Below are 26,025 nucleotides of genomic sequence, written 5' to 3'. Positions count from 1 at the left end.
CGCAGTGCAAACCCCACCGGTGGCTGCACTTGGGAAGAAAATCCAGAGTTTGTTTTCAAGTCATCATCGCTGTGTTGACAGGGCTGTCGTAGGGAAAGCTATCTCAACTGGGAATGTATAAATTAACTCCAAGTATGATGTACACACATGCAGATATCGCACACTGCTCACATCGCAATGTAAGTAAATAAAGGACTTGTTAGCTTTTTACGTATATATATATATATATAATTGCCTGCCTGTTGAAGAAAAAAGGCTTTCTATTGTTGTAGTTCACTGCATACTCTCTCTTAAAGCTGTCTGTTGAGGGAGCTCATTTGGACCCTCGTGCCCCGAGGGCATCGTAGCTGTGCGTGCTCGGGGCTGCGCTGCACCGCTGCTGCGGCAGCCAGTGGTGCCATGCCGAGGTGACCCTTCCTGTGAAGCAGAGCACTGCTGGTCTGCTCCTGAGCCGTGCAGAAATTCATGGTTGATGCCAGTGCATTTGTTAATATGCATGTGTTAAAAAACCAAAACAACCCGCAACCAGACCTCAACTGTACTTCCATAGTGCTAATCCATCCAGTTGCCAAGAAATGAATATAGCTGACAACCCCAGCCCTTTTTCATGAGACTTTTTTTTTCTTTTCAATTTTCTTTATGGTACTCAAGTGGAATGAAATGCTGTAGCAGACGCCACCCTTAAACGCTGTAATTGTGGTATATGCAGCAGTACTAGAGTTACAGTATATATGTGTTAAAAAACAAGAAAACTGCATTTCATTTTTAAGTGTATCCTCCATTGCAGCTCTTGCCAGTGCAATACTTCTTAGACACCCACAGGTGATAAGCAATGATAGAAGTGTATCTGTTAACTGAGCTACTGCTGAGTTAGTGTCTGCTTACCTTCATGTAAAAGCCAAATGGTTTGTGCTCTTAACCATATAGATTTGCTACTGGGATAGAAAAGTAGACAGACTGATCTGGCTGGTGCATAAACAACTTTTTTTTTGGTTTATTTTCCCAATGTTCTGATAATCGTTACCAGACACAGTGAAATAGCAGGAGGAACAAGACTGTCTTTCATATCCCACAATGAATTTGCTGGTGTGACAAGTAGTAAAAGCCTCTTTTGATTAAAAACCAGAAGCAGCTGATTGTAGAAAATATTCTTGGACATTCACTGTTACAAAGAGTTCTTGTCTCAGGGCTGTTACACTCTGAGTCTGCAGGAAACTCTAATGTTTCTGGATTTATTTGGAAAAAGCAATCATAATCAGGAAACATAAAATAAATAATAGAATGTATGATATTGAATAGAATAATGAAGGTTGTTCCCCAAAAGACCTATTTTTTCAGTCTCAGACCTCTTACAGGGTGTCTTGTAATTTAAAAAAAAATGGTAATGCTGAATTCTGTCTTGTTTTCAACCGTTGTTAAGTTCTCACTTAAAACCTGAATGCTCCATGCCCTCATCAGGAGTGTAGTAAGGGGTGGGAAAATGAAGGAGTGTTGGCTAAAAGACCAGAAGTGTGACTGAAGAAGTGCCAATCCAACTTTACTAATGTAGTTGTGTTACGGTAATGCCATAGAAGCCTACAGTGGAATTGGAGAGAATCGTGCAAAGAGAGACAGTTCCTGCAGGAAATAAGTTACAGTTAAGTAGGCGTGAGGGAGTAGAAGAAATAAGTGCTATTTTGGTGAAATTGGTGGAAAGAAAGCATATCAACAGAGGGCTGGGGAGAGCACCCTTGGGCTTGTGGTCTGCGGTGCTCTGGTGTCGCAGTGTCCCATCAGCACGGAGGGATGCTCGGCAGGCACCGGCCGGTGGTGTGGGTGGGCTGGAGGGGAGCAGAGCCCTCTTGCTGGCTGGCAGGCAGGGAGCGGAGGATAGCCACCTGTTGGATGGGAGGGTGGATGCTGGCTGGGGAGCACGGGATGCTCCATGCGGAGCGGGATGCTCGCCTGCCTCCGAGAGCTGTGCTCGAGCCACGAGGCTGGGGTGCAGATCCGTGTGCCCAAGCGTGGGGCTGGAGGCTTGGCCGGCACTCGGTTGGAGTGTGAAGCCCTGGGGTGCTCTGTGGGGAGCCAGGGGATTTTCTGATCTTTGCCTGGCCTTGTGTGCACGTACCACAGGACTTTCAGGGAGGATCAACTCCCACGGTACAAACAGCTGTAGGGCTATTTATCCTAAAAATACAGGGGACTTTTCCTGCTCGCGTATGATCAGTCACATACCAGTTGCTGCTGTGAGCCTAATAATTTTTTCACAATAGCTCAGCGTTTGTTTCTGCATAAAACATGAAGTTAAACAAGAAGTAGGTAGCTCCTTTTCTTTTCTGCTTTTCTGCTTTTGTTGCTTTCTTTAGCTGCACAGAAAAAATACAGCAGGTCTGGGGACTTCAATTACCTATGGTTACTGAATTTAATGTGGCTCATTCTTTCTTGGAAAAGCATTGTTAATTATTAATATTGCTAATTTTCCTATTAGTTAATGTTTAAGATCTTCCAAATATGGTGTCAGGGCCTTTCCAAGTGATACAGTACTAAGATTAGTGATGGTCTGTCTACTTTGAATATTCTTGTAAACCATTTCCCTGATCTTTTAATACAAAGCATTGGTGGGGTTTTTTTGTTGTTTTTTTTTTTTTTTTTTTTGTTCTCCAAAATGGCTCTGACTCTCTAAGACACATTTTTGTGATTGCACGTCAGGAGTTGGGATATTGTTACAGCATGATAAAGTGCATTGGGTTTCACGTTAGCTACTGGTGCATCTCCACAATTACTCTTGCTGCTCGTTATTATCTGTATTTCCATAGCAACTAGAAGGTCTGGTCACGGACCCACTGCTGCTGTGCGTGGTGCTGGAGAAGCGCAGGAGCTGACGGCAGGATCCCCTGTGCCATTTCAGCCCATGCTCCTTGCTGGTCGGGTATCGGTGCCGCTCAGCGCTGTAAGCAGGGCTTCGTCTCTCCATTCAGCAGAGCTCCATCGGAGCTCTTCTCATCTTGTAAAAAGCTACTGAAACATTTTTTTCTCATTTTTCTTAACCAGATAGCATCACTCCTTAATTTCCCATACAGTTCCTACTCTGAATCGGGCCTCTGAGCTATCCAAAGACCACGTCTCCATGCGCGGTTGTACCAGCAGCTAATGAGAGGAGCCAGGCAGCCTGGGGCAGCTGGGCAGGAATATCTCCTGCTCTTCAGTGTACGTCTTGACAAAGAAGTTGTCAGCCTGTTAGTGGTAATATGACCTGACAAGCCTTAAAAAAAACATGACTGGAGAATCTGTTCTCCTGCAGTCTCGGGGCACTGCTTTCCACAGGTTGACTGTTGCTATATAAAGAAATAGTCTGTTGTTTCTAAATTTACTTCGCTAATGTCACAGAGCATAAAGAAAAATGGCAAGAATAAATTGACATTTATGGCAGGGAGTGATCCAGGGAACAGGCCAGTTGTGGCCGTACCAGTCTGGCTGGGCACTCTTTGGATGTTTGTTCCTCTTTCTGTTTAATTACTCAAGTCTGGAAAGTCATCTGTATATATGGCTTTTTGCACTTCAGGCATTACTTCTCTGTGCAGTTGACTCCGATTTTAAGCGAAATCCAGACATTGTCAAAATTTTTAAAGAAACTAAAAGGGGAGCGAAGCGGCACACCGAGTTTGCAGTTGGTTGGGGAACGGTCGTGGGGCTGTTGCCTTTCCCTGGGCAGAAGGGAGCGGAGCCGTGCAGCAGATGGGAGCCAGAGTAGGAGCTGAAAGCACCTTCCAGGCTTCGGGGAGGCTACCCCAGGGGTTTCGTTAGTGTCCAGGCCGTTGTCAATCTCATGTAAGCGGGTGCAAACCTCAGCAAAATCTGGATACAGGTGTCGTGCCACCCGGAGTCGTTTTCTGACCAGTGCCATCCAAGTGCTCTTGCTTCTTCTCTGCCACCAGCAATAACCTTCTCACTGGACAGGGAAAAGGTCAGGTCTGTAACTGCAGTCAAGAGTAATCATTAAACATAAGAAATTACTTATGTTGCCATAAATAGAGGCCTATTTTTAAAAAAAGTAATTCTTCTCACTAGGATATAGATGTAACTGATCTGGACAACGTCTCCTTCTGGCCCTCAGATATCTCTCAGCTTGTCTTACTCTGGTGTTCCTCGTACGGACCTGCTGTCGGGAGTGCAATTGGGGTTGTTCCAGTAGATCCAGCATCAGACTTCCCATGTCTAACCTAAGTGGCAGCTCCATTCCCCAAGTTTTTTTTTTAAGGCTTTTTGGGAAGCCCCAGTGCTTGCAAGTTCTTTGTGCGCTAGCACGTTGCATATTTTGCATCAGGTTTATTCCAAAAGTAGGTCTTGATACAACAGCATTTGGTAGGCTTTCAGCTCAAGCAGAGCCTTTACAGTATTGTCAAATATGTGTCCCACATATGTAAGTTCCTTCCTACAAGTGCTTGAGAGGATGATGTTTGATACATGAGGATATGGGGATGCACCTACCCACAGATGAAGTCCAAATTACTTTTGTTGGCTCTGACCACACAGAAATCCTCGCCCAGGTGGCACCAGCACCATCCTGCAGCGACGGTCTGCAGAATGAGCCCCTTGGTTAGGCTGTGTTGGTTTGTCCTTGGCCGTGAGTGACCCTTTGGGTCTCCTCCTCCATAGGTGTGTGAGGGTCTGGGTGTTACAACTGCCCAGTTTGACTGATGAGATGGGGTCCAAGAAGAAGTGACCTGTTAGACCGTGCAGGAAGCACCCGCTGAATTGGGCTCGGACCTCCCAGGCTGGGCTTTGCCCCTGTGTTGGTGTCGTGCTCCCTTCACTCAGCACCGGGAGAACGAAGGGGCCTCATCGTGGGTGTACAGCAGGAGTGTGCAGCCGGTGTGCTGGGAAGTAACTGGGGGAAGAAATAGATGGAACGGGAAGATGATACCTAATTCTTCTGCTGTCTGGAGGTTCTGTTTCTTTTAGACTTATCACTTAGTATTATTTTAAACTCATTCCTCTCTGTGAGTCCCTCTGACACTAAGGCTCTTTCCCAGTGCAGTGTGGCGGCTGTCCACCATCAAAGCCGCAGCCTGTTTGTGTCCAGCCACTGGGGTTTGAGTTGCCTTAGGTTGTGTTACGGGGATCGGTGTGCCCCGAGTAGGGCAACACACGCGAGTCCTCCTTTTTTTCTTTCTCTCTTTCCGGTGCGTCCAGTGGCTGCATTGATGCAGTGCACGCAGCATCTCACCACCGGGTCAGTCCCATGGAGGTGGGTTTGGCGCTGGGGATGTGCAGACCTGCTGGCCTGGCCAGGATCAGCCTGTAATTAAAACCCACCAAATTTGGAGGGTAGTGAGAAACCATTAAGAGGCACTCTTCTGAGGCTGCTTGGGTGATGCTAATTACTGGCAGTTAATTAAAAAGCAAGTAAGAGGAAAGCTCTTTCAGGGACTTGAGCGAGGGCGTGGGGCAGCTCGCTCTGTTGTTCTCCCTGTGTTTTCTGGTTGCAACCATACGCGGCTCCATGCTGGGGCTCTTCCATCTCAGACGTAACTCGTGTCTTGCCAGAGGTGCTTCCTTTGGCACGCAGGCAGCCCGCTCCCCTGCCCGCGCCGCCGGCTGCATGTGTCCTGATGTCCGGCCATTGCTCGTCGCCCAACCTCGCTGCTCCCCGCTGCAATTCTTCCATCCGTTTCCATCCACCACCCAACACGTTCATTTTTCTGTTTCCACTGTGAATCTCTATCAGCAAATGAGCAAAATAAACGTTGCTTGTTTGTTTTGACAATTACAGTACAGATTTAATTACGATCCTTCTTCCTCGTATACTGCTGAATGTTATGTGGTATGTTTGGCATAAACAAAGATGTTCTGCTAATGTGAGATATGGTTATTAAAGATACACTGTCACGCTGAAGCCTAGTCACTGAAACTGAAGTCAGCTGGAGCTGAACTTCCAGTGTGTTAAGTTTTTTGCAGCCTGCGTGCGAAGAAGAAGCAGATGCTGTGCAGAGACGTCACTGAGAGTGGCTGGGTGAACCTTTGGGAAGTGACCTAAGGAAACTGAAAAATAAGAAAAGAAAGAGAGAAAACCATTTCTCTGTCTTCATTTATTTTGAGTTAGTCTCAGAGTGAGTTGTCTGATCAAAACAGTGGGTATCTTCAAATGTCACTTACCATGAAAAGAGCCTGATTTTCCTGCTAATCATTTACTGCCTCTGAAGGATCTGTTTTAAAGTCTGAGCCTATTGTGTCAATATGAAAGCAGCTGTAACATTGTCTTGCCATAGTAAATTGGCAATGACTTTGCATTTCATAATTAGTTAACAAGGAATTGCTTACAATGTACACGTCTTTCAAGATATCATTGAAATGTGCAGTACACGTTTGACACACTATTAATTACAAATAGGATTTTCAAAAGCTCTCAGGCAACAGTTTCCATTTCCCCTCACTCAGTTGGGCCATTGACAGAGAGGAGGAAGAATTAGGCCAAGGGTTCGAATTTCTTTCTGAAAAATACTTTGGAACTCAAGGGTGATTAAGGGGGGCTTAAGAGCCCACTGACCGCATTTCAAATACCCTAGGGTGGCACTGAGGTGAGCAGCCCTTATCCCCTGGCGCTTCTGGCTGGGGCTCTGTGAACTCCCCCTGTTCCCGTGAAGGTTGCTCTCTCAATTACATCTTGTCAGAAAACCTCTCAAGGAGGTAATTTGAGGGAGAAATTATTTCTAAAGATTCTTGTCAAATTACAGAGAGTCTTTAATTAAATGAGTGTCCATTACTTAATGGCAATTGTGGAGAGAAAATCCTTACTTCTGAAGAGGCAAATCTCCAGTTCCTAACAAAAATTTGCTTTTTAAAATAATAAGATAAAAATAGCTTATTCTGCTCCAGAACTGAAGCCTAAAAGAAATTAAAGTCTGTCCTTGGAGGGATTTAATTTGGAAAGTGAAAAACATTCGCGTTAACTTTCTGCACGCATTTGCTGTGGAGAAGTCACAGCCGCAGAGTGAACCGTAGTGACTTGTTCCCAGCTTGGTACAAAGCTGATTACTCAGTCTGTGCTTTCAGGGGGTGCCAGTGCACCAGACCTTTCTGTGGATTTGCTATTCTTCCCCTACCATTCAGAAAATTTCCCAACATTTTCCAATCAGCCTTGAAACAACCTCTGTCACCAAAGGGGTGAGATGGGGGTGATGGTGGGAGGATGCAGAGCTGACAGAATGCTGCGGTGCTGGCTCTTCGTCCTCCCGCAGTGTTGGGGCTGCCCCTCGCGTCGGGGGGGCCGGTGTGAAGAGCCCCCCCGAGCTCAGGGAGCCGTGCGGGTTTCTGTCCCTGCCAGCCGCTCCACGGCTCACCCTGACCGTAGCCATGTCTCATTGCAGAGTTTGGTTGGGCAACAAGTGAGAAAAAACGGCCCAGCCTTGCTGGTTTAGAACCAAATGAGTGTTTTTAAGATTTGCCTCACATCTTTTGGGTATTTTTATCGTCTGCCTCATTCTAACGGTCTCATCTGAGTCATCTCATCCCTAGTTTAGATTTATACTCCTTTCTGCGCCTACTCCCAACAGGACCTGAATCCACCATGTACAGCCTGCTGCTGGCCTCGCTGAAGTCATGCAAGACTGTTATTATTAAATTATGTGGGATCGGGGAGTTATGAATATTGATATATTTTATTTAGCAGCCTTCTGAATTTAATGACTGTCTATAATACAGTTATTCATAATTTATCATAAATAAAGACAACAGATTAGGTTGCAATTTAATTATTGCTTATTTTTGTAGCTGTTGTGGGGTTTGTGTAGCAAAATACATACAGGAAAAGCAACCTTTCCTAAATTACAACCCTTTATTTGAGCAGTGAATTAGGTGAACGTCTTAACTCCTTCCAGTGGCACTGCTTCAGGAGACAATGTCTTTGCTCCAGGAGGGGTTGCAGGACCATCTTTTGATTTCCATGTGCATGAATGGCGTGAGGCCCTAGCAAAGCTCTTACCAGAGTCACCCCATTGTTGTTGAAGATGTGCTGTCATCTTTGGCTCTCCTTCCACAGCCACTTGGTTTCTGCTTATTTAATGAACAAAAAACCCCTCCAAGAGGGGACAATGGACAGCTGCACTGCTCGTTTTATTCCAAATGGTGGATCTTGTATTTATGATAGAGAGATCCAAATACGGTCCATCTGTTATGTGTTATTAAGCTGTTCACTTCATAGAGAAGAGAACATTTCCGTATCTCTCTTGTGATGTTCACATGAAGAGCTGAATTTTTTAAAGCTATTTAATGTTTTCCTTTACAGAGTGGATGCTAACACATGAGAAATTCCACAAAATCATGCACTTTGTGTTCCTGAAACGCCAGGGCTGCCAGTGCACATCCCTGGTAATGAAGTCTGGCCTGGTCTCATGCGTAGCTGTGTGTGCCATCCGTTCTTTGCCTCGTTGCGGCTCATGGTGACCTCTCCTACGTGCTCACGGATCAGCCAGCTCTAGCGGGAGGCACCAGTTTTACACCTCTCTTTTCCAGTTATAAGTGTCGTAGTGCCAAGTTGCTAGGTGTGTTGAAACGGGGCAAAATCGGGCAGAGCCGTCTTGTGAGCATGGCTGGGCTCAGGGCGGGCGCTGGGGGAGGCGGCTGCTCCACGGCCGCCCGGGAAGGTGATGGCTGATTCCAGTGGGTGTTGGGGAAACCAGTGCTTGTTTCTCTCTGGCATCTCCTCAGCTGACCGTGCTGCACTCTGATCCACCTTGCAGCTGCTGTCAGCTGGGCTGTAGTTCGGGTGCTGAACAGAGGTTTCTGGCTTGCGACGTGATTAGAGGAGGATGGTACAAAAAGCTTTAAGAAGTGGAGGAGGTGTTTGTTGCCAGAGGACTGTAATTTTGCATTGAGCGTAAGGGGAGCGGAGTCAGGTGTAGTCAAGAGAAAGCTAGAAATAGTCCAGAGATAACGTCCCGTCTTTCCCTTTGAAAGTATCAAGAGTTATATGATTGATTTCAGGGGAAGCAGCACTGGAAACTAAAATGAAAGTGAGTTGTGGAAGATGGAATAGGTCAAAGATGAGATGATTTAAAGGATCAGTGAGCTGAGAGTTGCTAAGAATAGAGCTCGCCAGAGACTAAGTGAAGTGTCAGGTAGTCTTATGGGATGCTCATGCAGATGTGGTGTCTCCGGTGATGACAGCAGTGGCGGAGTGATGAGTGATTTGGAAGAAATTGTTTAGAGAGCAGGAAAAGACATTGTGCCTGGAACTGGTGGGGGCTTGATCGATAGCGAAGCCTTGACATTGCGGCTGCAAGGAGGGACTGGAGGGGACCACTGCCAGTGTCCAGGACCTGTGACCCATGAAGAATGGGTGAGGGACTCGGCCTTTGGTCTGGGACAGGAGGATGGTGCCAGAGGGAGGGACGGGATGCCTTTTTCTCTATCTCCATCGGCAGCAGAACAAGCGATAGCTGATTTAATAAACAGGAAGGAAGTAGTGGTTGGACATTGTGGAAGACTTCCCAGAGGCATGGACAGCTGGCTCCTCAGGGCGGGCTTCCCAGGACGCTGTGGTTTCTGCGGGCGCAGGGAGCAGTGCCGCCGAGGGTCCTTCGGCACAGTGCCAGTCTGGGACCCTGGGACAGCAGCTGGATTCTAGACGATGTTCTGTCGTCCTAGGAAATGTCCTAGGTGGAAACCACGTCTGTGCAGCTGGAAACATGCTCAAAGTGTGGCTTCTCCTTCCGTAGAGCTTGCCAGGATCACCAGCTATGAAAGTGGATTTCTTGGTAACATTAATTAATCTCACAGTACTCCAGTAAAGTCTTGTTTTCATCTGGGGAACTAAGGTGATCTCTCCGGAGAGCACGGTGCCGACCCGCTGGAGCAGGGAGCGGCAGAGCGCTGTGCCAGGCCTGCTGAGCCGAGGAAGATGCGGTGTAATGGCCGCTCCCCCCTTGGGTCTGGACTTGCTCCATAGCCTTGGCTCCTTTCATCTCTGTTTCGCTTTATCTTGACTCAGGATATCTTCTAACCAGAAACCCAGCTATTTCAGTGTGAGGGTCATCCCTTACTGTATTTGCAAAACTCTTAGCTTAGTAGAAAGCTTATCTGATTTTGAAACTGCAATAATCATTATTTTGGTAGGCTGGTCGTAGAGAGTCAGTGACTCACAGACCCAGATTTATGGCATTTTTTGTGCTTGCATTGACTGGTAATCTGTTAATATTTTTTCAGTTATTCAGGGGTTAATGTATACCACGTTTTTTCCATAGAAACATTATTTTTCTTCACTGTTTTTGAGGTGATGCTGGCCAAAGCCATTGGATTAAGTTGATGGCAAGATGTATGTTGCTTCACATCTCCAGGTCTTCCATAGTGTTGGGATTACAGACTCACCATGTCAGTGTGTTTCCCTTCAGGCTAGGGAGGCCACAAAACCAGCAGACCCTAATGACTCCTGATTTGCAGTTAATAGTGTTGCTGGACATGGTCCCTGCTACCAGCCCTGTAGAGTCATGAGGATCACGGGGTCTCCTCGTGGCAGATGTGCCTAGCTAAGAAAACAAACCACTCTACAAGTATAGCTGCCAACTTAATGCTTTTCCCTAAACTAATTATTATTTTGTTTTAGAAAGTGATTTTCACTAAAAATTGTTTCTTAAGAACTCTTGATCACCTCGGTTAAAAAAAAAATAAATAATTTCAGCACACTTCAGAAATGCATGGGCACAAATATTAATTTAGCAAAGCCCTTGATTTCCTCCAGGTGTGATGCAGGCTGCCTCACAGTCAGGGTGTTCTGTGAACAACTTACGCAATTTCCATTTTCATAACACACGCATTACATTAAATTTTGATTCACATCTATGACATCTAGAAAATTGCTCCTTAACAAAAGGAGCGTAATAGTTGTGCTATGAAATATAGGCATGGTCTGGCCACATTTTGGATAACTCTACCCTATTCTTTAGAAAATTGGTTTTATTACTGGTAATTGGGCTGAAAGGAAAACTATTTAATCCTGGCCAACCCAACTTTCTGGGACATTAAGTTCTAATAGACAGATATAAACTGGTCTTAATAGATGAGTCTGACATCATCTGGCTGCTTATTAACTATTAAACCTTGTTTCAGTAATTCTCTTGGCAGCTATGTGTGTGTGTTGCCATAGTTTCTTTGTTAATAGAGCAAGGCATTAATGCATTTTGAGTACTTCTTGCCCAAAAGGCATGAAAAAACACCTTATGTTTAAAGATACAAAGTCAAACCCGTTACAAGAAGTAGGCAGAGCTAGCTTGCCATCTGCGGATAACATCACATCCCCACAGCTCCGCGTTTGTTAGCCTGCAGGACGTAGGTTTGCACAGCTAGAAAAGCATTGAAAATCTCCCTGACGTAGTCTTTGCTTTGCAAACCTCGCTGGACAGTCATCTTGCAAAACGTATGTTGCATTGGGTGGACTACCAAAGTGGAGATTCCCTGGCAGAGTAAGGCGTGTTTGGCTGGGGACCCTCGAGGACCCTCGGGGCTGGGCAGGACGGGGCTCTGTGGATGTCCTGGGGACTCAGGCAGGAGGGGGCCGGGGAGCACTGGGGCTCGTGCCTGGCTTGAGTGCCATTACCCATTTTTCACTTGTGCTGCTCTGCAGGGAGGAGAGCCCAAATGAGCCGTACCCTTTCCGTCCCCTTCCTCCTTTGTTAGCTTCCGGCATCTCCTCTAGAGCGCATTGCTGGAGGGGAGGGACCGTGCGTGTCGGCAAGGCTTCAGTGAGCAGCGTGGAGCCGAGCCCTGCACAGCCACGCAGAGTCTTGTCATGAACTTTTTGAGGACTTTCAATAAGCATAAGTAGCGTATATTTCTTCTCTTCTCCTCATCCTTGGGATAGATCAAGCTGGAGGAATAAATAGGTTGAAATAAATTCACATCTTCTCAGATGGCAGTCTTCAGATTCAGCGTGAACTTAGGGAGAAATCTGTGGGAGATCAGTAAAAGTAAAAGGCTTTTGTAAGTAATTACAGGCTTAAGGAAAGTTGTAACATTGGATAGCGACAAGTGGTATTTAGTCCATATTTTGTTCAATATTGTAAATTACATAATTATTAAAAAAATAAAGCGGGTAGATACAGAGCTGCTTCTAAACCTGAGTCCCCAGGAACTTGGAGAGCACTTGGGTCTTTGGATCCACAGGTGGGTACAGAATCTGCTGATAACCCTTCTCTAAAAGAAAGTTGAAAGCGAGCGGGTCTGCAGTGGATCCACAGAAGGGTCATGCTGAGCAGTTGGCTGGTGGGTGTTAGCTGGGTGCTGCCTCCTACCCGGGGCACCAACTGGACCAGTGCCTCCTCCCAGACTGGGAATGTGGGAGCAGCTGTGTCTCGGCTCCCCCACTCTTACAGGACCTCAGTGAAGTCAGCCAGCAATTAGCACAGCAGTTTTAAAAAGAAAAAAAAAATGCCTACGTATATGCAAAGTTAGCCTTCATTTACTTAAAGTGGCTGGGAACTGCCTTTTTGGGGAGAGTTTCCTGTCTGGAGATGATTCAGTGTCAGCACTTCGTTCTGTTACCCTTAGAGATGCTTTACATAAATTCCAAGAAGGTAGCTAAGACATCTGTATTGTTTAAAAAAAAAAAAAAAAAAAGGCTTAAATGTTGCTTTGCTGGGATGCTGGATGATGTTTGTGCTTCCCTGGTCTGGATGAGACAGGCTGTTTTGCTGGGCAGATGTGCCTTCAAGAGTAAACGTGTGCAATTTCAGTATTACCAGATAGGCTGCACATTTATGGGCAGTGTTTTGTCTTTTCATAAAAGGGGAGAAAACATTCACGGCAATAACTTTTTCTTATGTTTGGAGGAATGCTGAGACCAAAATCTGATTTAATATAATGCTTCTGTTTCTTTTAGAATTTCTTCTCACTTTTTTGAAATTTTTAATTATGCAGATGGGTGGTGAATGGTAAAGCGTAGTGAGTGATGGAGAGAAGGGGAAAAGCACGATTCATTCAGACTTCCGCAGTTTGTTGTGATTACCAGTGCAAGTCGCATGACAGATTTCATTCTGTGCTTGGATAAGTGCAGTACTAGCTCAAGAGCTAACATCTTAAAATACCTCATGGAAAAGCAGCACACTAAGAGGAGGTAAAAGGCAAGAAAAAGTATGGAATTTTTGGAAATGCAGAACTTCCCTCCCCCCAACCTTGTTTTTTCTCCATGGCCCCACAGGTGTCTTTTGTGTGAAACAAGGCTGTGGTAAGACAATGATTTTAAAGCTGGAAGCAACAAATCAGGTTGTGTTCTCACAGCTTTTCCAGTAAGGATATATATATGTGGGTTCTCTGAGACAGTGGCACTCCATTCATACCACAAGAAGGAGACTTGGCTGCTCCTCTGGCAAACTAATTCTTTCCTCCCAGTGATCAATTATGGTGTGAATATATGTATTCTCCATTATATGGAGGATATATATGTATCTCCATTATAATGGCTTTGTGAATATTTCTGGATACTATTAAGCTAATTTAGGAAGCGTTTAGTCTTTCTCTCTCTTTCTCCTTTGCAAGGAAGCAGATTTTAGGCAATGTTTTTCTCCAGACAGTAGGAAAGTAGTATTTGCCTTTAGCGAATGAGGAGAGAACACTTTCTGTTCATTAAATCTAACTGGAAAGTGCTCAGGGTGTCAGGTATGAAAACGGAGGCTGAGAGAAGGGAAAGGGTTTGATTTTATTCAATTGACTGTATCATTTTTCAGAATTTTTTTGAATTCGATAATTAAGGAAAAATCTAAAGAATCTATTCTTAATGCTGTTCATAGTGCAGTGGTTGCATGAGATGCACAACAGAAGACATGGTCGAGCCGTAGGGAAACAAGACGGAGTACAAGGAGATCTGTGGCAGTGTTACAAGCAGGTGAGAGGACTAAACAGTGCATCACCTTCCTTCGGTGGAGAAGATTTTAATGGTAGAAATAGCCCCCTGTGTTGGCCCCCCCGCTTGTTGAGATTGTCTTTTTTAGGGATGAAACCTACCCCCTTTTTCCTGGGGGGAATTTGCACTAGTTGAGCAAAAGCAGGACCTCATCGTTACACCGGTGGTGTTTTTTTTCCTAATACACCTTCATTTCAGCTCGCCGATTCCTCTCTGCCGTGCAGGCCCCCCAGGTGCTGCGGGAGGGCTGGGCTGAGGCGGGGGAGCGGGGGTCCCGGTGGGCGACAGCCTCCCTGCTGCGCTCTGCCGGTGCCAAGCGCCGTGGCGTCGGGACGGCTTCTCTCCCCTCAGACACGTGGCCGGCGGCAGCGCTCCCGCCGGGGCAAGGCGATCCTGGGCATCTCCTCCTTCACGCCAGCCCCGGGGCTGCCGAGGCACCTTACGCAGCTTCACGGTTTGCACTGTTCTGCTGTGCTCCGGGGTGCCGACGGCCACAATCTCTGCGTTACGTGTCCCTTCGTGCGGCACCTGGGCGGGTGACCGTCCCCTCTGCTGCCCCAGCCCGCTGCACGGGGGGATCGTCACAGGTTTCGCCACTTGGGGAAGGGGCTTGTTTCCAGCTCCTGAGCAGAGAGGTGTGCTGCCCTGTTGCTGGCGGTGATCTCTCCTTAGCGGGGGTCTTAACCCTGCCTGGCACATGGGGCAGCGTTTTTCGGGATACTGAGGATTTCAACTTCCCCCTGCTGTGGATGGTAATGAGACCCGCTAGTTTGAGTCATGTTCTGAATGTGGAACAGAGATGGTTGGCTGAAAATCTCTTAGTTAAGTGGAGAGAATGTGAGAAGAGGGCAGGGAGGGGATGGGAACATCTCGATGTGGGTGCGTTTCAAGGAGCTGCTGAAGTAAGCTGCAGGCAGCGAGGACAGCAGTGGGACGTCTTGTCTGAACCGTCCTGCAAAAGACAGCACTTCCCAAGCGCTGAAAATGATCTGACGAGACCCCATCTGTGCTTCCATTGCTCTCTTCCATTTAAAGATGCTCCTGGGATCAGGGCTGAGGTACCTGGAGATCAGGACTTGGTCATCCCTGTACAGGCTGTGCAGGGGACAGACACATCCCTGTTCCCATTCGCAGCCTCACAGGAAGGCAGAGCCGCTGCAGAGGCACAGGGGCACTTTGTGACACTTGGTGTTAATGACTTCTTCCGCCGCTAAGCAATTGTGCTGCCGTATTAAAGAGTGAAAGTAGAGAAAAATCATCAAATGCTAGCCACGTGGTAGAAAATTAATTACACTTTGAAGAGTCTTTCTAGTGTTCTCCAATTACTAAGAGTTCATATGAAATATGTGAGTGAGATGACCTCTCCTGAAAACTTGCTGTCAGAAACCCTGTAGACACCATCTGAAAGAAATGTGTTTTAGGGTTTGATCTGTGTTGGCACCATCTTCCTTACTGCGTCCTTGAAGACCAGTGTGAAGTGGCCCAGGAACCCGCTGCAGTTCATGATCTCTCCTGTGTAAGGCCATCGCTAGACACAAGAGTTACACAGCTGTTGCCTTTCTGCGCTCATACACAAAGCTGCAGTTTATATACCTCATGTTCTTTATTAAAAGGTCACTTTGGTCTGCAGTAAAAGTACTTCTTTTTTTTTTTCCCCTCTGGGAAAAAAATTGCAAAACTCTATTTACTGTGATTTGTTGGATCAATTTTAATCAAGAATATATGGATGTCTACTGGTAGACAAGTACATTTCCTCAGGCCTCAGAAATGGTCCGGCACCATTGTGCAGTATTTATTTGGCTGAAAAGCTGTGCTGAATACTGGCATTTTATGATTCTACTATGTGAGGTTTAAGTCAGATATAGTGGTTATCCTTACATTTACTGAAGTCACCGTTTCAGAATAGCCAGTGATACTTTCCTGTTAATATTCATATCTGTATTAAGTAATACTATGTATTCACGTATACATTCTGAGCATTAAGAGCATCCTTATTTTCCAGTTGATAGGTATTCACAGGATGTTTCATAAAACCAGACTTGTTCTGAGATGCTCGAATACCCCCGAGTTGGTTTTACCTGTAACAAATGGCGGTGATGGCTCTCCTGTTCTCTCTAGCAGGCACGGCACGGGGGAGCAGACATGCCATGGCCTTTGTGTCTGCCTGAGTCTGGTCCAGAGAGAGACTCGAGGCCAGTCAGCACTGCTGTAGCTCTGCATTGCTTTGGTAGGTCTTAAAGTGTGTGGGGTGGCTCATGGGTCAGTGTGCTGTAATGAGGTGGAGTAGTGCCTGCCATGTGGAGCAGGTCTCCGTTGCGAAGCACCCACGCTCCAGGAAAAAGATGTTCTTCCACTGTCCAAGGTCTGCTTTTGTGTCCTGCAACTCACTGAGCTTTGCTCATGGCAGCTCTGGGCACATTCAGTAGCAGACCAGCCATCGCTAGCAGGGTGAATACCTCTGTGGTAAGGGGCTAATTTAATAATTAATAGTTTGACTAGCTCTCTTTGCAGTAATGTTGGAAATAAGTGTCACCTACTGTGATAGAGAGCTCTTTGTGTAAGGACACCGTAGTTACCTGTCTTAAACTTCAAAATGATCTTTTCCAACTTTCTCTTGCTGGTGTAGAAAAGTGGAAAGGATTTTACCTGAATTAATACATCTTGATCAGTGTGTTTCCAGCAGGAGCTGAGTACCAGTTTGATACAGTATTTGAGTGGGAGCAAAGAAATGTGAATTTGTAAGTGAAATAAAACAGGAGAGGGGGAATAAAGTACAGGTAGGGGAATAGGGAAGATGAGAGAGGACAGTTTAACACTGGGATCTGGCTAAACGTGTATTTTAATTTTGTGTATGATTCTGTGGTCGTGTCATCTGATGATTTCACATGATGTGAATTCTGTGTTTTGAGAAATGACAGAAACACAGAATTTAGGTTTTCCAGAAAGAGAAGGCTGGTGTCTTTGTAACAGGCATGAATTTTTGCAGTCTGAAGTCATGTTCTGGGCAACACCTAATGAGACTGACCTAGAGGATTTGCAGTCAGTCCTTTAACAATAGTGTAGGAATAATTACAAGTGAGTTGCTTCTTAAAGGGATTTGGTTTTGAAGCTCTTTTTGTGCTTGCGTGGGAGATGATGGAAATGCCTCTGTACTGGCAGGAGGCACCATCTTTTGGGGAACCTGATTCACCTTTGCCACTCAGTGGAAGGCTTGCCGTTATCCAGGCAGCAAAGTCTTTAGCTGAAGCAGAAGGCAGCCGGGACACTCGAGGCTGGCGGCGGGGCAGAAGAAAGTCTGTGGTGACCTACTTCTGGGGAGATGCCGGGTGTCCCCAGTGCTCACCCCGGGCACCGGGGCTTGTGGAGCCTCTGCAGAAGTTAAAACCATGCCATTAGCAGTCTGCTAGCTGAGTGCTGCAGTGAGTAAGCACAATTTCCTTCTCAGCTGCCCAGAGCACTCGATGCGTGCGAGGGAAAGAGTGGATGTATTTCTGAGATGTGGATTTGCTGACATGGGAAGTGGGAGCCTGGAGATCCAAAAATAGCAGCCGTGTTTTCTGAACGGAGAGGAACCTCCATCGGACGTGAGCGGGGTAGGGTCTCACCCCTCCTGGGGTCTCCAACCCCACAGGTCCCCGTCTTTCCTGCGGCTGTGGGGATGCTTGTGCCCCACCACCAGGAGGGAGAGCCGTGCGAAGCGAGGGAGGTGGCCTGGCTGTGGGCTGGTGGGCAGCACTGTGCTTTCTGCTGGTGAGAGTTTTCTGCTGTTCCTGTCTGCCTGCGCTTTCAGAAATAGCTCTGTGGTGGGGAGGAGCAGAAGGGAACCTCACAGTCTGGTTCAGAAGGTACAGGACCTCTGCAAGAGGGTTTCTCTGTGCTGGGCAGAGCTGCCAGCTGGAGCTGTTCTGTTACATTTCCAAAATGATACCCATCCACAATGTCTGAACCTTTGCTGAAGAAAAGACCAACCAAGATTTTAAAAAATTGGAATTTTAGCAACAAAGCCTTTCCTCGCTGACCTCAAGAGAATCAGCTGCTGCCCCACTCCATGAGGACGTGCACACACACGTGTGTGCACACGCATGCCCACACACACACGTAGGCACTTGGGGAGGTAGACACTATGGGGCATCCTGGCGTTGAACGGGTATCTGTGATCTCACCAAAGTCTGGGCGTCCCGTAGGATGACACTGCTGAAATCAGCTGTTAGGAGGGCTCATGGGATTTACACTTCAGAATTACAGAACATGTTACTAGGACATTTTTTTGTGTGTCTTTCTCTTAAGTGCTATCAAAAGAGACTTTTTTTGTAGGCCATAAAATTTTTTGGGAAAAAAAAATAAAAACCTGTTGGCACAAGTGCTAGAAAGCAGGTCAGCTGCCAAAAGGAGAAGCAGGCATGGCTGGCTGAAGAACAGCACAAAAGTCTGCTGCTGTTCTTCTTATGCCCTACACAAGAAGCAGGGAGCTGGATCCGCGGCCGGGATCCAGCTGACTCTGTACAGCTGCTGGAGCGGTCCCTGCGCACTCCGCTGCCTGTGCCGAAGCTCTCATCACCGGGAGAGGGGTCCCTCCTCTTCTCCTCCTGCACATCCATCTGCTCTCGCCCTCTGTTCAGCAGCACTGCTCAACCCGTGCAGGCGTCCCTGCAGGCTCCTCGAGCCACGCAGCTGCCGTAGGAGCCTCCTCGCCTGCGCCGTTTGCTCGGGATTCATCGCTGGGCTTTGTCCTGGTGGTGCGTCAGTCCGTGCATGTCCACCTGCACCGTGTGCAGCAAAGCTCGTTGCAAACAGAGCTGCGGGTTTCCTGCTAGAAAACATGTTTCTGGTTGTGCCCATGTCACCGTTGTGCTGCAGCGATGGGCCTTAATGCGACACCGCTCCCTGTGTGCATGCAGCACTTCTTCTGTAAATGGGGGGCCCTCTCCCCCAGAACTGCCTCAGCGGCAGCTTTCATTAGGCTTGCAGTTGTTTATAAAGTGGGGAAAATGGCACTCTAACTCAGGACTAGGTGACTGGTCCTTGTATGGCTCTTTACCAAGCCTCTCCGAGTGGATGACGGTAGTTTAAAAATGTTACTCTGTTCAAAGAAAAATACTCTGAAGCTTGGGCTTTTCTGATACTAGCAATTCTCTTCCAGTTTCTTTTTTGCTCTGACAAGTCAGATACTACTGAGCAGACTGAACAAAGATGTTATTAAATTAGTTGATGCGATTCAAGAAAAAGGTATAGAAGAGCATTTGTAATGTATTGCTGAATGTTGTCACTCTTTTTGGAAATGACAGAAGGAAACCCTGAGTTTGGATTCATACCTTAATCAGTAATATCTTGGTACAAATTGAATGGTTTGAAGTAATTCTTTTTGCAGACTCTTAAAACAGATAAAGCAGGATTTCCCAACATGGTTCTCAAATGTGCATTTTTAGTACCATAATCGTGCACCCCACTGTTGTAACAAATAACTTCATTGGCTCTTGAGAATATGCAAATTCTGCCTAGCTTTTCTTGGTGGCTTCTGTCTTGCAGATGTTTGTTCACGTGAGCTGTAGTTCCTTGGTCAGGCAGGCCCATCAGTTTCTGGAGAAGTTTCTGGTGAGTGTTCAGGAGTAAAGCTGGCTCTGCAGCTCCTGCCTGCAGGCAGCACAGCCGGGCGTGTGCGTGCCGTCTGCTCATCTGCTGTCCGGCATGCCTTGGTGAGACCACGCCGTCAGTGCATCAGCAGCGTGCCCGTGCAGACCTGCGCAGGGTGCTCGAGGCACATCCCAGCCCTGCCTGCTCCGGAGAGCAGCTGCTGGTGGCAGTCCTGCATCTTCTGGGTGGGCAGAAGAGCCCACGTAAGGTCTAGGAAGAGCCCATGGAAACACCGCCTGGAGCATTTAACATCAGTATAAAGATGAGCGGCGCTTTTCTGGATGGGGGTCTTAAGCGGTTGGTACAGGAGCATGCTGGGACATGGTGGAGTAATTGCATAGGGACGTGGTGGAAGCAGGAGCTGGTCAGTCATTTCAGTCTCTGTTTCCTTAAACCCAGAGGCCACATCCAATGACTTCATCGGTGTGGCAATTCCTGCTGTACTTCCCCATTAGCTTTCTGTTTTGGTGACCATAGGATCACAGACTGGTTGAGGTCGGAAGGGACCTACAGAGGTCATCTGGTCCAACCCCCTGCTCAAGCAAGGTTGCCTGGAGCCAGCTGCCCAGCACATGTCCAGATGGCTTTTGAATATCCCCACGGATGGAGACTCCACCTCCCGGGCAACCTGTAATGTCTGTGGGAAACCTCTCTGAACTGGTTCAGGAAACTGATCTGGGTTAAAAATACCTGCCTGCAAAGAAGTAGAGGGAAGCAAGCAGGTAGCAACTCAACACTCACAGTGCTGCTGAAAAAAGGGTAGGTGGGACCACAGCCTCCAGAGTAAGGCATGGTCCAGCCTTTCCCCCCTGTCCCCTCTCCCACCTCGAGGGCACAGAAGTTTCATCCCTGTAATCCCACCTCTGTGCCAGGAAAGTCACAAACTGGAGTTTTCCCTTCCACATGTCAGTGCATGGACTGGCATAACAGACCTTGCTCCAGGTCAGTAGCCTGACAGCGCTATCTAGGAGAAGACAATTAAGTCCTCCTGCCTTCCTGACGGGCAGTTCCCTAGCTGTGACCAGGAGCCAGTGTGGCTGCTGGCCACCTTGTGTGTGTGGCTGCTGGTAGATGCCGTGGATGGATGGCCCTGGGGAGATCACAGACAAATGGCTGAGATGCTCAGGCATGCCCTGGCAAGGTGCTGGCCTGATGCTCTTCCTTGGCTCACTTCTGTTCCCTTGGCTTACATTAGAAAGCTTGTACCATAGCACGGCCAGCTAACATGCACCAAAACTTACCATCTTGGGTTTAAACAGCGTGGTAAGATAGAGTACGATTAGGTTAATGATAGATCAGCTAACATCTAACCTATATGAGCATGTGCCCTTCTGATGTTAAATACCAAGTCACAGATGGAGGAATTTATTTTGTTTATTGCTTGTATTTTTAAATTAAGCTTTTATTTTATTTAGCCTTTAGCATAATCCATTTCAAAAGTATCTAAGCGAGGTTTCAGTTTGGTTCCTGGTTTGATCCTCTTGAAACTGGAGTCAGTGGTGAAACACTTTGAAAGCCCAGGACATGGAGTGTTCAGTATTTATCTTTTGAGATATTTTCATTTTCCCCAGCAAACATTATTGGGTTGTTGTAGATTCACAGGAGCAAGTTGTCTGCACAGAATCTGTGCGGCACAGTATGGCTTCTAGAACATTTTGTTTTCAGTTTAGACAACACTGAAAAAGTTGAGCTCAGCCCTACAGGAGTCCTAATTAGCTCCATCAGCGTATGTGCACCAAAATCATTAAACGTGTGTTGTTGGGTTTAGCTAAGGAAGAAGGAATATCAAGTGCCACCTGACTGCACATAATTAAGTTTAAAGCATGAAGAGTTAATCCTGCTGTGTATTAGAATTTGTGCTATTTCAGTGTGAACTCTGTATTTCTCAATATACGAGTATTAAAAGTTAGTAGGAATTAGTGTAAGCTGTTTGCTATTGAGCTGAACAATTGGTTTGAATTGAATGCTGGAATAAGATTGTGAGCAATACTATTATTAGCACTTGTTTTCCTGAGTTGGTAATGATCGCTTCGACCTGCTATGGGAACAAAACGATGCAGTAATTAATCCACTGCATATGGCAGGGCAGGTTTTATTCCGTGATCAGCATCTCTCTTACTTGGTGTGAATCACAAACAAATAGGATCTCATTGCAAAGTTTTATGCCTGAAGGACCTGGTTTTGCCGTGGATTCTGTGCCAGTCTTGCGTCTGTGAACCCTGCTGAAAGCAGCCAATGTTAACTTGTGTGAGTCTGGCTTAAGGCAGATCCCTGGTGCTTAACAAAATTGAACACATGGCTTGTGCTTTTTGATGCAGTGAGATGGGCACCTTCCAGAGCTTTACCAGGAAAATCATTGTGTCATTAAAGTAAGTCAGAAAGCCTCCTGTTGATTCTGCCAAGCCAAAATATCCCCAAGCTCTGCCACTGCCAATGTGAATAGAGTTGAATTTGGACCATAGCATTCCCAAACAACAGTTCATGGACCTCTTCTCATTATTTCTGCTCTTTATCCATCTGGGAGCTGCAAGCACTGACCTGCAAGCAGCAAGCTGCCCAGTCCATGTATAATTCTGCTCTGACATCTTTGCACAGTTTCTGTTGAGAATAAGACCCCACTGTGCTAGCTCCTGTGTGTGACACGCACTGCAAGGCATGCTTTGCACTGCAGAATAGGCTTTTCAACAAGCAACACAAAGAGGGAGTCAGTTCAATTCACTTTGGATCAGAGATGGAGCCAGGAATAGAGCACAGGGCTGGTGGCTGTCTGTGTCCTCAGTAACATCTGCATGGTGCTGGGGGCCCCCTCCAGTCTTCTTTGCACCTGCCAAAGTAGGTTTCCTTTACTCCCCTGACTGCATGCTGGGCTTAGATCTTGATTTTGCTCTTTATCATCAATTCCAGTGATGGTATGTTAAAGATTTCTTGCTTTTTAATTTGGGTTCATGTGCCGTTTGTTTCCTCTTAGCTGAATCCCGTTTCCCGGAGGCTGGAGATACCAGTATGATTTCCATGTAATCAAATGCTGGCAAGTGCCACCTCCGCCTGTGCAAAGCATAGCAGGAACAGAAAGCTTGAACAGGGCCCTTGTTCTGTGGTTCCCAGCAAGGAAAGATTGATGTGGACCCAACAGGCAGCAGCCTGGGCATATTATGGCTAACAGCTTGTTGAGGAACAGTCCTTAGAAAGTTGCATTTAATTTGGAAATGTGTAAAAACAGAAAATTAAATGTGCCAGCAAAAATTTATTTTTTTCTTTTAAAAAACCATTGTGTTAAAATCTGTGTATTTTGGAGGTATGTAGGTAAAGAAGAAGAAAAGGAAGAAAACCACAACCACCTCCAAAGCAGATGAAAAAACATCATGGCCAAGGGTGGTAATGGTTAGGCTCCAGGCAGGAGGGAGTTTTCTCAAGCTGAGGTAGCAGCTTTGGAAAACTCGGGTCATACCCTTTGTAGTTATCATTAAAAGCTTTGCTCACAGTTTGTGGGAATACCAGCAAAAGTTGGTCTATTAATTTAGTTGCTGGGTGCAGTTTATTAAAAATGTAAAGTCAGGGCACGTTGTGAAGACTGTGGGTTTAGCGTGATGGAGCAGCATGAAAAATGCAGACAGTTTAAATTTGGCCCATCCTCACGTGGAACAGAGTTTAAAAATGGAAACTGGGGTGGGGGGGGTAGGAAGCACATGAAGTGTATGTTAATTCTTCTATGGGATGAGGATGACCTATTTCTGTAAGTCATTCTCGATTGCCAACTCTAGGCAATGAAAATGTATTTTCTGAACGGTGAATAATTTAGCAACTTTAAAGTGATTAACATAGAGAAGAAGCTATGACATGAAAGGTAGCATGCTTTTGGAGCAAAATACATTCCTGTGCAGGAGGGCAGCATGGATCCTTTGCATCCTTTACATTCTGTGAATTTGCTCAAAGAAGGTTCCTGTTGAAAGAAGACATGAGATTTGGGCTTGAGCTCATCCACAGTATAAAGGTGAATTAAAGACCTGAGGATCTGAAGCAGTTTGTAGTATCAGACTCTCAAAGGTGGCTTTGTCACTGTTCAACTTTTGTTTAAATTGTGGATTGAAATGACTTAAGAATTAACTTCTCGTTTCATGTTTTCCCTTCTACAGTCAGAACCACAGGGTGAGCTAAATTCATGACAATAAGCAGACTTTATTTCTGATATAAAACATATATTTATTACACTGCAAGTTTGGGTCACTAAATGAAATTATTACTGTGGCATAAATGTGAAAAGAAATCTATCCTTGTTTTATTAGACAGGACTGAAAAATGGTTAATGCTTTAAAAACTGTGCCAGAAAGCCACAGCTCATCCTGCTCTTAATCCATTTAACGTATGTTTTATTGGCATATACAGTGCAAAGCTGTAACTGCACTCCTGCAACACTGAGCATAACAGCTCAGTGCAGACTAAGGGGCCTGCACCGCTGTCTTTGATTGCCATGCTTTCTAGAAATTTCAAATAAGGCAATTAAGTTTTGTTGACAGAATTGCTTCCCCATAGATCAGTAAAAACTGGCATTAATTATTTTCCTAGTTGTCTTTATAAGAAAACCCCAGAAAAGCTTCCTGCTATATATACCCAGGAGTAAGGTAAAACACACCAGCTTGCGGGTCCCTATGATAATTTTTTTCCATGCACCATGAGCTGCGCGATGTTGGTCTTCCCCCTTCTCTCTTGGAGCCTCATCCATCCCAGGTCATGCTGGAGTTGCTGCCAAGCAAAAAAATAAATGAGAATATTGCTGTTGAAGAGGTTGCCATAAGAACACCTGCTTCTGGTCCTTCTGGTTCGTAGCACCTCTCGGATGTCAGCACAAAAAAGGTGTTGGTGGTGTCCTCAGGACAGAAAGCACAGAAACGCTTGCTCTCTGGCAGGTCTTAAGAGACATCCTCCTTCCACTTAAATACGGTTTTGCATAAGCTTAGCTGCAAACCCTACTGGTGTGCCCATGTTTTCAGAATTCATCAAGCTGGATGGGCTTAAATATTTTACAGTTCAGATACAGCTCGAGGGTGCAGTGCAGGTTTTTTTCACAAGGGTGGAGGCTGAGGAATGCTGCAATATCCATATTTTATGAGGTGGCAGGTCTGATGAGGAAGGTTGTAGTGAAGTAGCAAGCCACCGTGCCGATTCAACATCTGCAGTGGGTGACAGGTTCTGTAGAGGGTGGCCAAGCCTGCTGCACCGCTGCTGTCTCCTACGGAGAGCCGGCCCTTCTCTGCCTGGCTCAGCACCCCAGCCCTTTTGGGGAGGGGAAAACCCGAGGACTTAGGCGTTTTTCATTTCCACGTGTTACGTGTTCCTGGTGTTATGGCTAATATTAAAATACAAAGATGTCGTTGCATTACAAAACTTGGATTAGCGTATCTTTAATTCTTAGTTTCCTTTCTCTAATAATCATAATGAGGACTCTGTACCCAAGAGATAAGTTCAGCTAAATTGCCGCGCGTGCGATGCTTTGTGTGGAGTGCTGGGGCTAGGCTCTTGGGGCTGCCGTGCGTGCCTGCTGCAGCCAGCAGCGTGCCTGGGAGCGGGGAGCCCCGGCTCACAGCCCCAGCCCCTGGGCTTTTAATTATCTGGTGGTGGTGGCCAGTCTGAGAGCAGAGAGATGGTGTCCCGGGCAGCAGCGTCCTGACATGCTGGTATAAAATTTAAGATGGGTGGCTGGAGTGGCTGCCGGGCTAAGGTGACTTTTAGAAGAAAATAGGATTTCTCTGAAAGGGCTGCGGTAACATAAAAACTCTCTTGCTGGCTGTGTAAAAAGCAGTTATCTGGAGTTAGGTTTAAGGACATGAAATGATGAACTGGGGTCCCATGAGGCTAGGTATGCAGCCCTATAAAGGGGAACAAAAATCCTGCATCAAAGGAATTCCAAATTAAATTACTTTCTCAGACTTTTAAAAGATCCATCTCTTTTCTATATCTTTTAATTTAATTTTGGAGATGGTTCTTGAACTTCTACCTCCCCAATTTTATTACAAACTTTCAAAATGTTTCCTTCTTTTCTTCTTCCTCGAGCTATCTGCTTCATCAGAAGGGTCCCTTGGGGACTTCTGGTTCATCTGAAGTTAGTAGCTGCCTTCTCATAAAACTTGGAGGATTTGAGCTGGCTTACTATAGAAGTAATAAGTTTCTTCCTGGAAACAGTGTATTTCTTGACTGGTTGCATTTTATTCGTGATTACTACAGGTTTCTGCATCCTCCTATGAGAATTCCGTAATTGTATTTAAACTAGCATTGCTCAGCAAACCTTACCACTGTAGAGCCAAAACGTACGGTATGTACATAAAACATTAACATTTTTCCCATGGATGGAAGTGAACTGAGGCTGACAAAACCCAAACTTTTCTGTCGTGCTGAGCAAAATAGATCATCAGCTTTCAGTTTGAAATGGAAATGACAAAGATATCCCAAAGTTTGTTTTCAGCCTAGTTTTTGAGAAAACTTGAAACATTTAAGTTTGGGGGTTTTTTTTATGAGAGTGTTTTCTA

At 46.1% G+C, this 26,025-nt stretch overlaps 1 protein-coding gene across 1 annotated transcript in view; it reads left to right on the top strand.

The window, feature by feature from the left end:
• The window catches only part of STK32C (serine/threonine kinase 32C), a 93,372-nt gene that overhangs the window by 13,961 nt on the left and 53,386 nt on the right, over positions 1 to 26,025 (top strand). The gene's annotated exons all lie outside the window — the stretch shown is intronic.

The sequence above is a fragment of the Accipiter gentilis genome, chromosome 9 (genome assembly GCF_929443795.1).
Source record: "Accipiter gentilis chromosome 9, bAccGen1.1, whole genome shotgun sequence".
NCBI classification, from domain to species: Eukaryota; Metazoa; Chordata; class Aves; order Accipitriformes; family Accipitridae; genus Astur; species Astur gentilis.
This window is presented reverse-complemented; position numbering and strand designations above follow the sequence as displayed.